We start from the raw sequence: 15,245 nt of genomic DNA on the forward strand, positions 1-15,245 counted from the left end.
ACCCCAAACATAAAGTAGACAATCTGTTAAAAAAAGTCATGAAATTTCAGACTTTTGAATAAATCCATCACTGGATGACAAGGATACATGAGCTTTAATGTCATAGTAGTGGAATGACCTAAGGAAAATATTACAAGAATTCCACATTTTTTTTTTCTATTAACACAATAAAAGGGCATACGACTTAATTGCCTCCTTTAGAAGGCAGTGGGAATAATATTACCCTTCACATATGTCAGCAGGAAGTGAAAGGTATGTGTACTTTTCATGGAAATTATGCAATTGTTCAAAAAGGAACGCAGGGGGGGGGAGGTGGGGAAAGGTGGCAGGCAGGATGCAAAAAAAAATTGTGAAAAAACAGGAAGGGGGTAAAAAATATGTCTCTTTAAGCAGGACAGTAAATGGGAGAAACAGTACACTGAAATAATTTCTAGCATAAGAACTTAAAGCTGGTCATGGAAGTTTTTTGTTTTGTTTTGTTTTGTTTTGTTTTGTTTTGTTTTGTTTTGTTTTGTTTTGTTTTGTTTTGTTTTGTTTTGTTTTGTTTTGTTTTGTTTTGTTTTGTTTTGCTTTGCTTTGTTTTATTTTATTTTTTAGAGAGAGAGAGAGGGATTAAACTCACTGACACCTTTCAAATACACACAATAAGTTATTTCAACATTTCCGGCTGAAGAAAATGGTGTCTGTACGCAGGAATTAGACCATCACATGACTGGATTGGAGGTTGTGCCCCTTACCTTTGTCGCCCCAAGCTGGTAGTCCCATCTGAAGTGGTCTCCCACCCTGAAGAGTATCTCCTGGCAAAGCTCCTTGGCGGTGGCGCGGAATGTGATGGATGCACTGATGAGGAAGCGGTATCTGTTTCCAAGGTAACACAGAAAAAGACAACAACTTAAATTTAACAGAATTAATTGCTAATTAATTACTCAAGGGTAGCAGAAGCCTGGATCTCCTATTGTATGATCTCCCCAACTGATAAAAGTTTTCTGCATTTAGACAATTTTGTTTGGCACAGTATTTTTTTTTTTAAGCCATCCCAAAGTGCATTGATGAGGAAGCAGTATCTGTACCTAGTGCACACAAAAAAAAATACAACTTAAACTTAACAGAATGTTGTTTCTCACATGATTTACTCTCTCTAAAAGATATTTGTATGCATTGATTTTCATCCTTCAAAATATTCCATGTTTACAGCAAAGCAAACAATGGTCACACCTCACAATAGTTCAGATTTAGTATACAAAAAATTGTAGGTTTACTTTATCAGATGCCAGAAACTACATTTCTATTCTTTGGCTCTGTAGCTCTTCTTCATTAGGGATTGCCATCATTCATTGCTTGCATTTTGAACAGAATTTTTGGTAAAACTTTTTTTAGGGTTTTGCAAAATTATCAACAAAAAAAAACCAACAACTCTTGGACCTTAATTTTATAACTCATCCGTACATGAAGACACAATTCAGAAGATTAGATTCCATACTTCTTTATCAGCACAGCTAATTTGTTTATTTTTTTCACGTACTGTATAAGCAGATTTAGTGAATGAAACCATTTCCGTCTAATCTTCCTCCAATACATAGTAATGTAAAGGCAAACATTTTTGCGCAAGTCATTTTTCACCCTTCTCCCAGTACGATGAATTTCACATGGTTTTAGTCTGTGGAATCAGAACAAAAACATACAAATAGAGGCAAAAAAAAATTGCATACTTCTTTGTTTTTGTGCCACTTTCTTTTCATGCAAAAAAAAAAAAAATCCACTTTTACAGTATGAAGAGAAATTCAGAGTAGCCAATGATATACTGATGACAAGATGATTTCTGCAGCAAAATCCTACAAGGAGTTGATGGATTATAATGCTACCCACCTGTTCATGAAAGCCAGGAAGGTCATGCGGATCGGGAAACCGTTCCGCCGGATGCGCACCGTCTCCAGCATCCCGCTGTACCGGAGCTGGCTCAGCACGGTGCTGGTGGTGAACACCATCGGTGCCTTGTCCTCATTAGGTTTGATGCACCGCACGAAGAAGGGATGACACCTGTTGATGATGATTGGTGGTTTTAAAAGAAAAAAAAAATCACTCTTATATAAATCATCCTTGCATTTGTCATAGTGGCAGGTGTCAGTCACTGTTTCATGAATATAAAAATTTTTCATATTCCAAAACTTGCTTGCGATGAAGTATGATTAAAATTTTTAACTTGCACTTGACCTGGGGGGTGTTTCATAAAGCTGTTCGTAAAGTTACGAACAACTTACGAGCGACGGGTGATCAGTTGCGATGTGCTATACGTAATAATAGAATTTCAATAATTCACCACAAGAACTGATCACCAGTCGCTCGTAAGTAGTTCGTAACTTTACGAACAACTTTATGAAACAGGGCCCAGTTCCTTTCAGTTTTACTCTTTGTCAAAGTCAACTATAACCATTTCTGTACCAAGGACTTTGGAGAGTGATGTGTACAAAGCTATGCAGTTTTCTGTGCCAATCATCACTCAAAGCACACAAAGGGTCAGACATCCCAGTGGAGTTCCACTTTGAAATTCTTCTAATTATCTCCAGAAATTCTCCAGGGTATATACCAATGTGTCCATCTAATACCACTTTGGTGCCTGCTCCTTAAAAGGTTACAGTGATCAAGAAATGCTGATACCAATGAATGTTCTCACTGGGTTTTAGTGTATAGCGCCATCTCTGGCGAGTCATTCACTGGTCCCCACAGAATGCTCTCCTCCTTGGCCTACTATAGACAGAGCTGTTATGTGAATGAATGGCTGACTACTCAAAATGACCTGTGGCCCGTTGCATACAAGTTACTATTATGGTAACTTTGCCATCCAATGCTAACTTCCATGGAATTCTTGATTTTGATTGGCTGTTGAGTATTGTTGCCATGGTAGTTACCACTGGATGGCAAAGTTACCATAATTGTAACTTTTATGCAAAGGGCTCCAGGACTAGAGTCTGTCTTCCTTCAGCAAATATGATATTCATTTTTTTTTTCATTTGATTTTCTCCCTAGAACTAGAAGAGCACTAAGAGAGTGCAGACCTCTGCCAAGCAATTCATTTCCATAGATATTCACATATAATAAAAATGGCCCTATTTCCCAATGATAAAGAATATCCTTTCTACTTTCTCTAATAATTAATCTTAGCTTCTTGCTGCATCTCAAAAGTGGTGTATGCACACTTCAGACACACACAGTTTTAATTCCCTCATCATTGGTCCTGTTTCTCAATGACAAACATTCCTTCAACAAATTCCACCTACTAAAGTTTAATCATCTGTCCCATGTTTCATTATCAACTTTTCCTGACAATTTCATTCAAATCCGTTCAAGACTTTCTGAGTTATTTTCAAACAGACAGACAAACAAACAAACCAACAGACAGTCAAACAAACAAATCAATGCCAACAAAAACATAACCTCGAGCCCTTGGCGGAGGTAATGATACAAAGATTCGTACTTGTTCATGGTGCCTATCAGTTCCAGCAGGGACTCGTTGAATCTCGTTACCACGGTGGAGGGGCGCATCTTGCGCATGCCCCCCAGCCCGCCTGACCCGCTGGCCCCCTCCGACAGCATCATGGCTCGCTGCCGCTCTAGCGTCTGTAGCAGCGTGAACATGTCAGCAAGCATCTGTGGAAGGAAGGAGAATGGGGATTTCAAGTGGCACTCACATTCTGATTAAAATATACTGGTTTCTATCAAACATACTAAAGTTTCCTATTAATCCTTGAACCACAAGTTGTTCCTGAAAGCCAGTAAGTTAATTCCGGACTTGCCCGCAAGTTTTCACACAACAGCAAAAACTGACTAATAATTGCATGCAAAGTTGACAAACAGATAAATTGAAGAGCTCTTGAGAGAGCATAGTTCATTACTGTGAAAACACAGGTAAAAAAGCAACTGTGGTTTTACTACAACGATGAATGGCAAACATAAATGTGCTCAATTTTGGGAGCCACTCTCAATAATATTCTTTGTTTCCTCTTTGTACCTATCATGCTGTAACTATTATCAGTGAACATTTTTATCTGCTGCTATTGTATACCTTGTCACCCTATGATAACAGTGATTTCAGTCTGCAATTATGATATTCTCAAAATGAATTCACATTCATTGTATGAAAAGCTGGTCACAAAGCTATTTTCACTACAAAAAAAAAAAACATCTGCAACAATTCAATCCACTGAAACACAATTTCTTCGTCGAATTTCCCTTGTGACAACCTCACCAAGAGCAACAACATGTAGTCAACAACAAAGCAAAATTCTAATCCATGTGCTCCCTTGTACAGGTACAATGTCATTATGGTAGGTTGTAAGAGTGCCCAAGGGGAGGTGATCTTTTCTTGTCAATGTTATACACCTCAACAAAGCAATCAAAATTAACCATCGCCTGATGGTTGAATGTTTATCATGTACCAAGCTAGGCGTAAGCCAATTTGTTCAAGTTCATACAGTAATATATTTTGTATTTAAATAAATTGATGGCTGATATGAACGGTTGGAGCATGGGTATCAACATTCCTGCACCCCAAGACACATCCAACACATCCTTTTATTAGCATCATGAAACTTATTGGGTGAAGCATAGAGTAGAAGGTTCAACAAGGTTTTGATCAGTAAGATCAAAACAAGAAAAACTCACCGGGTTGTGGCTATTCTTGAACATCTCCATCACTTCCGGCTTGAGCACGTCCCGGTTGGTGGTGATGAAGTTGTCCAGGTAGTAGATCACAGGGCCGGCGTAGTGCTTGATGCAGAACTCCAGCCGCGGCTGCTTGGGGCGGCCGTACGTCGGGTTGGTGGTGTGGTGGTAGTGGCACTTTTCTACCAGAGCCTTCTCCGTGCCCTGATTAATAAATCACATTGATATACCACTTTCAAAAATCTCAGGCATTATTATCACAGTGAACAAATGTCTGCAATATAATGAGCTACTTCTAAGAGTGATAAAACAAACAAACAAACAAAGCAAACAGAACAAAACAATATTTTGGACTATGTAAATTCCTGTGACTTTTATTTTTCTCTACACTGTTTCTCTCAGAACAAAAATTACTTTGTTCATTGCCTGTGGGAACCAGATGTGTCCCTTTACAATACTTTGGGGATTTCTGGACCTTGTTGGTAATGGAGTACTGAAAGGATATACATGTAGAGTTTTAAATAATATTTTTCTAGCTTGGCCACCTAAAACTCCCTATTCACAAAGAAAAGTAAAGATGATGATAACAAGAAGTGTAACAGATCTCGAAATATAAATCAAAAGCAAGATCACCGTTTTGTCTAAAACCATTCACACATGCAATACTACTACCACTGTTACTATGATCTAGTCATTGAAATATCAGACCAGGCTAGGGTCCTGTTGCATAAAAAGATGCAATCAAACATAAGTTCAAAAATCAGAAATCCGTCTATACATTAAGCCAGGTATCAGCCAATCTGAACTTAGTATTCATAGACTTATGTTCAATTTTCTGACTTATGCTTGATTTCTGCTTTTATGCAACAGGGCCCAGAAGTCAGTAATGAAACCATTAAAACATAAAATATACACAGTAGGGATCTAACAAATCACAGCTCCCAGAAATGGCTTTTTCTCCCATTATTTCCATATTTCCCTAAATAAGCCTGAGCTAAAGAGGGCGACAAATAACCTTAGGGAAGTTGCTCTCATCGTCCACCAAATGGAGAATACCAGTGGGCCTCTTGGCCAGCAGGTCCAGGACTGGTTGGTTGTTGACGTAGTTGATGGTCTGCCATTGAATCTTCTCCTTGGCATACTCCATCTATGCAAATGAAGCAGTAAAGTGATACTTTTGTCCTTAATCATTCATGTTTGATCAAGCTGATCGGCCTTGCTGGTATATAATGAGAAATGTTGATTAAATTTTTCATCTTTCACGGATTCCAAGACACCGCTGTGCTCCTACATCGAGTATCATCCCAAATGTCTCCTTCTCTTGTTGTGTGTCATGGCGTGTGTGCGTGTGTGTGGTTTGTTTGTTTGTTTGTTTGTTTCTCACATATCCCCTCTCCAACGTATCCAAAATTCAGCCGCTAGATTAGTCTCCCTTAGTAGGAGACATGACCATATATCTCCTGTTCTCCGCTCACTACATTGGCTTCCAGTCCATTCCCGTATTACTTTCAAGATCCTACTTCTGACGTACAAAATCACACGCAATCTTGCACCCATATATCTTCAAAACCTAGTCTCTCTCCGCTCCTCCTCTTATGCCAGACCCCTCCGTTCATCTTCCTCTCTCCAATTACTTCATGGCCCACGTACAAAAACCCGTTATGGTGACCGAGCCTTCTCTTCCATTGCTCCCACTCTTTGGAATAAACTCCCTCTGTATATTCAGAATGCCTCATCTGTCGAATCATTTAAAATTCTTCTTAAAACTCACCTGTTTAATCAGTTGTAATTTTTTTTTTTTTTTTTTTCCTGGAGGCGCACACAGTTATCAATTATTGTACCATTGTATCACATGTATTTTTCTTTTCTTTTCTTTTCTTTCTTCTTCTTTTGTTACTGTTAACGCTGATTTTGTTAATGTTATTGTGTTTTCTAATCTATTTGTATGAGTAGCAAAGTGCGCTTAGAAACGTCAGTATGAAGCGCCATATAAATGCAATTATTATTATTATTATTATTGTTTGTTTGTTTGTTTGTTTGTTTGTTTGTTTATTTGTTTGTTTGTTTTTTAGGACAATATGAGCACCACAAAACTAGCAGGAGATGATGAAAGACAGGTCATGAAATCAATTTTATATTCATTCTTTAATATTTCACTTTCTTGGAGAATGTTGTGCAATGTGAAGAGGATAGTGACTGCATTTCTCCTTCAATATTCCATTCAACATTTCTTGTCAACCTACATTTATATGTCTCTAGGACATGAAATTACTAAGGGACTTTTCATCACTTGAAATAGATATATATCAAAGGCGCTAAATCCATTGAAAATGATGGATTTAGAGCCTTTTGGAAGCAAACTCTTCATATACAAAGAGTGAAAGTACTGTACCTGTTCAAGCTGGAAGATGTGCTTGTTGAAGTAGAACTGCAAATGCTCATTTGCATAATTGATGCACAGCTGCTCAAAGCCGTTCACTTGGAAGACCTGGACCCATGGAACAATTGTGAAAAGTCATGATCAATTATGTCACCCATTTACGTATCTCGGCATTTTGCACAGACATAAGATTCTTTCATTGGCAAGTCAAAAATGTGTGATGCTAACAGGTACAGTACAACAGGACATCTACAAAAGATACCTGAGCTAATCTACATGTACAATGTATGTATCTATTTATTGTTCCATTCTTTGATTTTACTCATGAAATTGCTCATTATCATCATAATCTAAATCAATTATATTATATCATCACTGCAGTATTATATATAAATTACTCACTTCATACTTTTTTACATTCATTGACTGCTGATGTCCTATTCATTACTTAGTTGTAATAAATGATGGTAATATATATAATCATACTCATTCAGTTTATCACATATTCTCAATCATTCTATCAGGTATTTCATTTCATTGACTACTTCATTTTTTTTTTTCATATGGTCAAAGAGCTTTCACTTTTCTCTGTTATTAGAAAATCAATATCCTAGGGGGGATTACTGGTAGAATACAACTTGTATGTACTGCAGAATATATTGGCCATGCACACACATACCCAGGCATATAAGCAAACAGAAAGAACAAACCTTCAAGCAACACATAACCTTGTCTCACCTTGCAGTGTTGCTATTTGAATCACTCATGACGTGTGGAAGCGGGTAGGTATAGGTGTTTTCCTAATTTTTGGCATAATTTGCCATTACTGAATTACTTATGGCAAAATATTTTCAACCTGTTTAACCTGTTGAAGACTAGTCCCGAGTATACTCGGGCAGGTGTCTATGGGACATGTGTGTTTTAGCAAAATCAACCCATACTCAATGGGTTAAAGGTTTTATGACATACAAATGCATGTTGATTTGTGTTGATTCATGATACTCTCAACATTACTTTTCTGGTGAAATGCATATCTAGAAACATTCCATATTTTTTTAAACAATTTTTCTTGTTTTTCTTTAGATTACTTGGATACGCCCACACACAATAAACAAGGGCAAGTCCAAGATAACGCGCACGTTACGTATGGGACATTCAGAGACTTTTATGACTTGAAAAATAGTGTTAATGGCCTTTGATCATATTGAACTTCATCATGGTGATTGATATCTAGGAGAAGTATAATCATGTAAAAAATTGAGAAAAATTACCTTGACAATTATATTCTAGAAGAGAAAATATGTGCCGTTACGTATGGGACCAGAAAAATTTTGTTTTTTTGAACATTTTTTTCAACCTCAAAACTCTCTGAAAGTATATCATTCTACAACTTGTAACTCACTGTGATGAAAGTCACAACACTCAAGATTATCACAGGTAAGTTTCATGTCATTAGGCAAAAAGCTCTAATTACAGGTTCTAATTAAAGACAGACATGACGCGTTACGTATGGGACAGTTACGTATGGGACAGTTTGTCCCCCATTCATTTAGTGTGTGAAGAACCATGTTTATGGGTATTTTGCATTTTTTTTAAAGTAAAATCAGTTGAAGCTACTCAAATACTGATCCAGATTGTCAAGGAAACAATATTCCCCAAATATTCACCATCATAATCATATTCAATCATATTTTTATATATTTATGACCAACCTGGGTATGCATGCCCTTTGTCCCCCATTCGTTTAGTGTGTGGAGAACCATGTTTATGGGTATTTTGCAAAATAATTTTGCAAAATACCTATAAACAAATTTTTGCATAATTATTGAGGTGGAATCAGTTGAAATTACTCAAATACTGATCCAGATTGAAAAGGGAACAATATTCCCCAGATATTTACCATCATAATCACATTTAATCATATTCTAGATATATTTATGACCAACCTTTAGTATGTATGCCCTATTTTTATCAGGATAGTTACTACTGAAAAATTGAATAGTTTAAAGTGTTTACTTCCTATGATGAAGGGTAGTTTGCCATTCAGTTTCAATAAAAATCAACTTGACACAAGAAATATCAAGTTTAATAAATAAGCAATACCTGCTGCATGGAACCCCAGTGATCGAGTAGATTATGATGTCTGTCTAGCAGTCAGGTCATTGATTCGAGTCACACCTCAGTATGTATACCCATGAATTTTGTTGTGGCTACTATTGAAAACTGAATAAGGACAATTTGCGTATCACTTGCAATAAATAAAAAAATAATTTTACTTTATTTTTTTTACAACCATTTCAAATTGGATCTCCATACATAAACTTTGAATTCCTCTAGTCTTAAGATTGTATGCTCTTAAGTAATTCATGTAATTGGTTTCCAATCATCTCATTAAATGTTGAAAACTGAATCCTCATTTCTACAAAAAACTATACCATCCCTTTAATGCTGATTTTTCATTGTGTATTTTGCCATTTTCCCCTCCCCCTTTCTGAAAATTTTTCAGTCAAGTTCATGTATTGTTTCAAGTGTCTATAACTCAAAAAGTAGCTACAATGTTGGGATGCTTTCTTCAGGATGATTGACCATATGTATACTGAGAGACCTTCCCAGCTAGCTACATGCATTCACATGCAATATGTATGAGGATGTCCCATACGTAACGCATTTGTCCCGTATGTAACATTATTTCAGTGCCTAATAAAAAATGTTTCTTTTACTTTTTTTTCTTTTTTCTCTGGTATTTAATTTCTCTAAACAATAAATTAGAAGTTTCCAAAAGGGCATTAAAATAACCTTAGCAATTTCAGAAAAAACCTAAAAAAATGACCTCATTTTGTTACGTATGGGACATCTCATGATAGGACACGAGCTAATTTGCATAATCATTTGCATAATCCCTAAATTTTCATACCAAGTTAAACTATGTGATGAACTTCTTATGTCCACATATAAATCAAATATCATTTGCTTTCCTTTGAATTAATATGAATTTTTATAAATGTCCCATACGTAACGCTGTGTTTCACATTTATGCAAATGAAGCCCTTGAAATTTGCATAAATTTACATAATATCATTTTTTCCTCCATGGAAATCAAAACTTCAACTCATAAGCTTCAAAATGATACCAAACATGTCAATATTGAGCGAAGATGAAATTTTGCCTTCTGAGGGGACCTTATCTTGGACTTGCCCACAAACAAACAACAACAACAAACCTTCCCAACCAAGATTCTGGTTGTGACCTCATCTGTCAATCATTACTAGAGTACTGATATGATTAACAAAAGACATTGGAATACACCCTCCCTGAGACCGAGGATAACTTGCATGTTCCCTCGCCATGTCTTTTGTTAGTCATATTAATATCACAGAAACATGCAAGTTATGCTGAGCTTCATGAGTGGCATGAAAGTGCAAAATATATTTTGCCTCAGTATCTAGCTTGATTGAGATATCCTCTTGGCCCTAATGTCATACCTCAAATCCAAAGATGTCCAGGATGGCGATGGATGTCATCTTGCCCGCCTGACCCGTAATACTGTTGATGCTCCTTACCAGCCAGGCAAACAGGCAGGTGTAGAGTGACTTGGCGATCCCATCTCTGCACACACAAGGGAGAACAACATTCAGACCTATCAATGGAGACATCACTTGAGTACCCTCGATTTTGTCTTTTTACATTTCTGCTGTTTTAGAAAAAAAATGCCCCCCCCCCCCCAATCTGCCGCTGTTCTAGTGTATCATTTATACTTTTGTATTCATCAGGTATTCTGTATTTGTTACATTGTACACTCACCCCATCTAAGGCCTAAACTATGAATTTCATTGTAAAAATGATCCTGGTATTGAATGAAATTCAAATAAAGAATATCTTTTTTTTTTTTAATGGTCAATGTACCTTTCCCACTAAGAGTAAAGTCAGTGCAAACAGCCAAAAAGAAAAACAAACTGTGAAAATACTATCAAAATTGGTAAACAAGAACAACAACGTTGTGCAATTTCCACAAGATTTCCCAGAACAGCAATACATTTTGTATTAGTATTCAAACAGGTCATCAATGAAAGAAAGAAGAATGAAGAGGCTATGATGTAATGACCCGACAATTCTTCATTTCACTTCAAAAAATTTTTTAAAAAAAGTTCTTAATTTCTCTTGTGGCACGAACTGAAGAAGAAATCATATTCTGCACAATTTTGAGAAATTCTAAGGAAAATTTTACTACTTTGTTGGTTTGACCTTACATTCTTCATATCAGTGAACGTGAACAAAGAGTGGGCGCTTTTAATTTGAAATTATTGCAACATTATTTTGGCTGCAGTGAGGGGAGGAGAGTGGGGACTCAAACCAAATCAAACTGCATGAATTTAACCCGTTCCTTACGGGAACCTGGTGGCTTGTGTATTAAGTCTATGGGTATGTCAGAATTCAGTATGGAACAGGTTAATCAAAATATGTTCCTCCCTTTAGCTGAACTTGATGATATGCCTATTACATGTCAATCATACTTGTGCCCTGCCTGAATAAAACATGCCAGTGTGTAGTATTGATTCATTTCCATGCTGCAGTAAGTGGCTCAGACATAAACACGTCGTTTCATATATTACACGTCATATAAATCCATTATCAATCTACTGTATACGTCAAGTATTTCGCAAGGTTTTTATTTCATCAGTGGAAAAATGAGCAAAGAAAATGGCATTCCATTGGGATTCGAACCCGAGACCTCCGGATGCTAGCCCGATGCTCTACCAACTGTGCTTTTCACGAGTCAGGTGCTATTCGCGAATTAAAGACATGATATGAACGTCACACACACGTACACATTTCTCCGTTCAGCACAGTACTCCACGATTGTGAATTTAAACACTCATGAAATCGTTGGGAAGTCCCGATTCACGAAAATTTAGACTTGCTAAATATATGGCGTATAAAGTATCAAGGGATTATACATATGCTTTAAACTTTCACCAGTGAAAATAATAATCTGAGTTTCTACGAGCCAGTGATGTGGGAACTACACACAAATACTGAATATATGTGATTGCTCATTGATAGGTCACATACGCAGCTGTAAAAAAGTTATCAATTCTTCTGTTCACCAAAGTGAAACACACGCAAATATTAACTTCAGTAATAAAATTTCCCAGCTCTTATTGTATGAGCAGAGCGGGACGTGTTATCGTCTGAACTTTGGAAGAGCTCTTCAATTTTATGAGGTCTGTTACATTGATGAACCTCATTAAAATGCCTTCAATTTAGTCACCTTTCTGTTTAGTAACGTATCCACAGACAATGTTATACAGGGATAAACACTGTAGAACTACAAAAAATATGTACACCTGGGAATTGAGATTAAAACGATTAACACGACTGCTTGCAATTTCGCGACAATCCACTCTGGGAAAAAAGATTGGTCCACATGCAGTAACAAGGATTACAATTACCGATTTAAGACCCAAGGATTTTATTTATTGCCAGCAAAAAATGCAACGTCATTCCATGCTTAAGTTGAAATCATAGTTTCATTTTGTGTCCCACCGACCAGCACTACAAAACTCATTTTCTCTTCTCTTTTTCTAATGATGCAAATAGGAATATCTGGTGCCATTCACATCAAACAAGCCAGTTCACATTTGGATTGTCATTGTTATATCAACTGGAAATGTTCGCATAGCTAATTTGGTAGCTGCCCTGCACTAGAGACTGTAATAATTGCTGTAAACTCTTCTAGGGAATGAGGGTTCCCTTAAAGTGAATTCTAGTGGCTAACTTGCATTCACCTTGCTGCCTCAGCCTGCTCCACGGTCCTTGGTGTTAGGATCCTCTCTCCGATGGTTTCCTGTCGACAAACGAGACACAGGAATGTAATTTGTGATAGCCCATCATAAAACCCACAAAAAAGTAGGCCAAAATGAATTTCCACTTACCTATTACATACACTGTAGTCAAAAAGAGTAAGCTCTAAGCTTTAAAATGATATCTATACATCTATACCGATTCAAAATGTGATTGAAAATATAGAGAGTAAGGAGGTGCAGTTCTATAGAAAAGGGAGAAAAGTGGATTGAAAGATCAGGGTCACTCAGGCATGCAATGAAATTATATTGTTTTTCCCAGGGAAAACTGTACTTCTCCAAAAACTGCTAATATCTCAAATTTGGGTTTGTTTTATGCTGCCAAATTTAGATAGTATGTAAAGAAAAGAAAAGATTACCTTCCCAGGTAAGACAAACTTTGATCTGTGATATCATATAAATTTTTAGTCGGGGCAATCTGGGAACAGAAATTTGTAATGGCATTCAACAGTTTCCTTAGATAACATTTCTGAGTGCATTAGAAATCATTGCTTGTTTTTTTTTTCCTTTTCTTTTCTTTTCAGCAATGCAGAGAAGAAGAATTTTTGTTTTCATTGAATGACCTGGGATCAAATATATTTTGTTACATGGTAATGTTTGCTTTTTGTGTATGGATACACAAAAACGATCTCCCAGAGGTGAGCATATCAAAATGTTCTGCCCTTCATCGGTGAATATGGCAAAATGTTCCACTGTCAAATGATCATATTTTATCTAATCGTTCACTGTTATTTGATCAACCTACATGTATACATGGTTTACTTGTATCTGCATTATGGTATTGGAGAGAAAGACATGCTTGTTGCGTCACTCACCGTGACTTTAAACAAGATGGCGCCCTCTAACTGCCGCTCATCCAGCTGTAAGAGACGGGCAGCAGCCGACAGGGCAGCACCGTTGGTGACCTCCACACTCTCGGCTCGACCCTTGTCCTTGGGGGAAATTGGAATATGAAGCAACATTTAAAAAAATATATATATATCAGGCTGAAGTTCAAACACATCAAGTTTTCAAGCTTATTTCTCATTCTTCTTTTTTTGGTTTAAACAATTCATTACATGATGAACTTATAAAATCTACTCATTTGATATGTGAAGTGCATGTTTATTTAAAGCTGAGTAAAATACAAATTAAATAACACTGTAAATATAATAACTACAATGTAAATAGATATTGTATACAAATAACATGTTTCTAAGGAATGTGATTATATCTATAGTAATTGGTATATATACTGCACGTTATTGATTTTTATGATAATGTTATATAGTGTGGTATTTTGTTCGGGGGGGGGGGGGGGGGGAGAGATCAATATGAATAAGTTCTTGTATAAAGTGCTAGTTTGCTTTATTTTTTTCTCTATGTCTCTCTGCTGTATAACTGAATTATTCATTCTTTCGTCAAATTTGGTGTAAACAAAATATGGTTAGTATTCAGACTTTAATTTGGTGTTTTTATAATAAAACCGAAATTGAATTCTTTTAAAACAGAAATTGAATACTATATGTAATATATCAATATCTATAAATATGTTTGGGAATAATTAATGCTTCATTTCATTTAATACATTCACACTTGTATGACATTAAACCAGACAATACCTTGGAGTAGTCCATGGACATGTTTCCTAAGTGCAAGATGGCTGCCAGGATGCTGAAGGCCGTCTCCTGCTTGCTGGGGTCAAAGTTCAGCACCTCCATGGCGGACACTGTGCGCATGAAGTCGTCAGCGTCGTTGCGGGTGGGTAGGCGGGAGCTGCCGCCCTGGTTGAGGTAGTGGTAGCGTTCTGCCTGGCCGAGCTCGTACTTGGCCTTCTCACCGATGGACATCCCAGCCAGCATCTGGTAGAAGATGTGATAGTTCCTCTCCCCAGGGGCCTTAGAAATTCACAGCAAAATAAAAGATTTATAGTGCATTTACAATCATTATTAGTATCATCACTATTATTTATCCTGACTACAAAACTTGGCAATTTAAGTTACATATGTGAACCCTTCATCACAAAACCAACAAAAAGTCACCAGACATGAATTTTGAGCTAAGGGTGGATTCTGACAGAGCGGACTTTAAGCTTTCAAAGGATGCATAACTCAATTCAAATGGACTCACCTATAAAACCTATTCTAAAGGCACTATTCACCATTTGCAGATGAAACAAAACCCAGCTTCAGTGATTCAAAATAATTCTAAAATGTGAGTTTGGGATAGAAACTACCGATAAAAAAATGTTAATCGTATAATTAATGTTAATACAGATGGATTTACATGATGAGTCAACAATGTCATATCTACCAAAGATTTGGGGAAGTTCCAATTTCTTTTTTTTTTTGGGGGGGGGGGGTGGG

The 15,245-nt window shown here is 36.7% G+C and overlaps 1 pseudogene; it reads right to left on the reverse strand.

Annotated features, from left to right (window-relative positions):
• The window catches only part of LOC139714212 (unconventional myosin-XV-like), a 145,900-nt pseudogene that overhangs the window by 83,709 nt on the left and 46,946 nt on the right, over positions 1-15,245 (reverse strand).

This window comes from Diadema antillarum, unplaced genomic scaffold (assembly GCF_040938485.1).
Source record: "Diadema antillarum isolate AM-2024a unplaced genomic scaffold, OU_Dant_1.0 seq00002192_RagTag, whole genome shotgun sequence".
Taxonomy (NCBI): Eukaryota; Metazoa; Echinodermata; class Echinoidea; order Diadematoida; family Diadematidae; genus Diadema; species Diadema antillarum.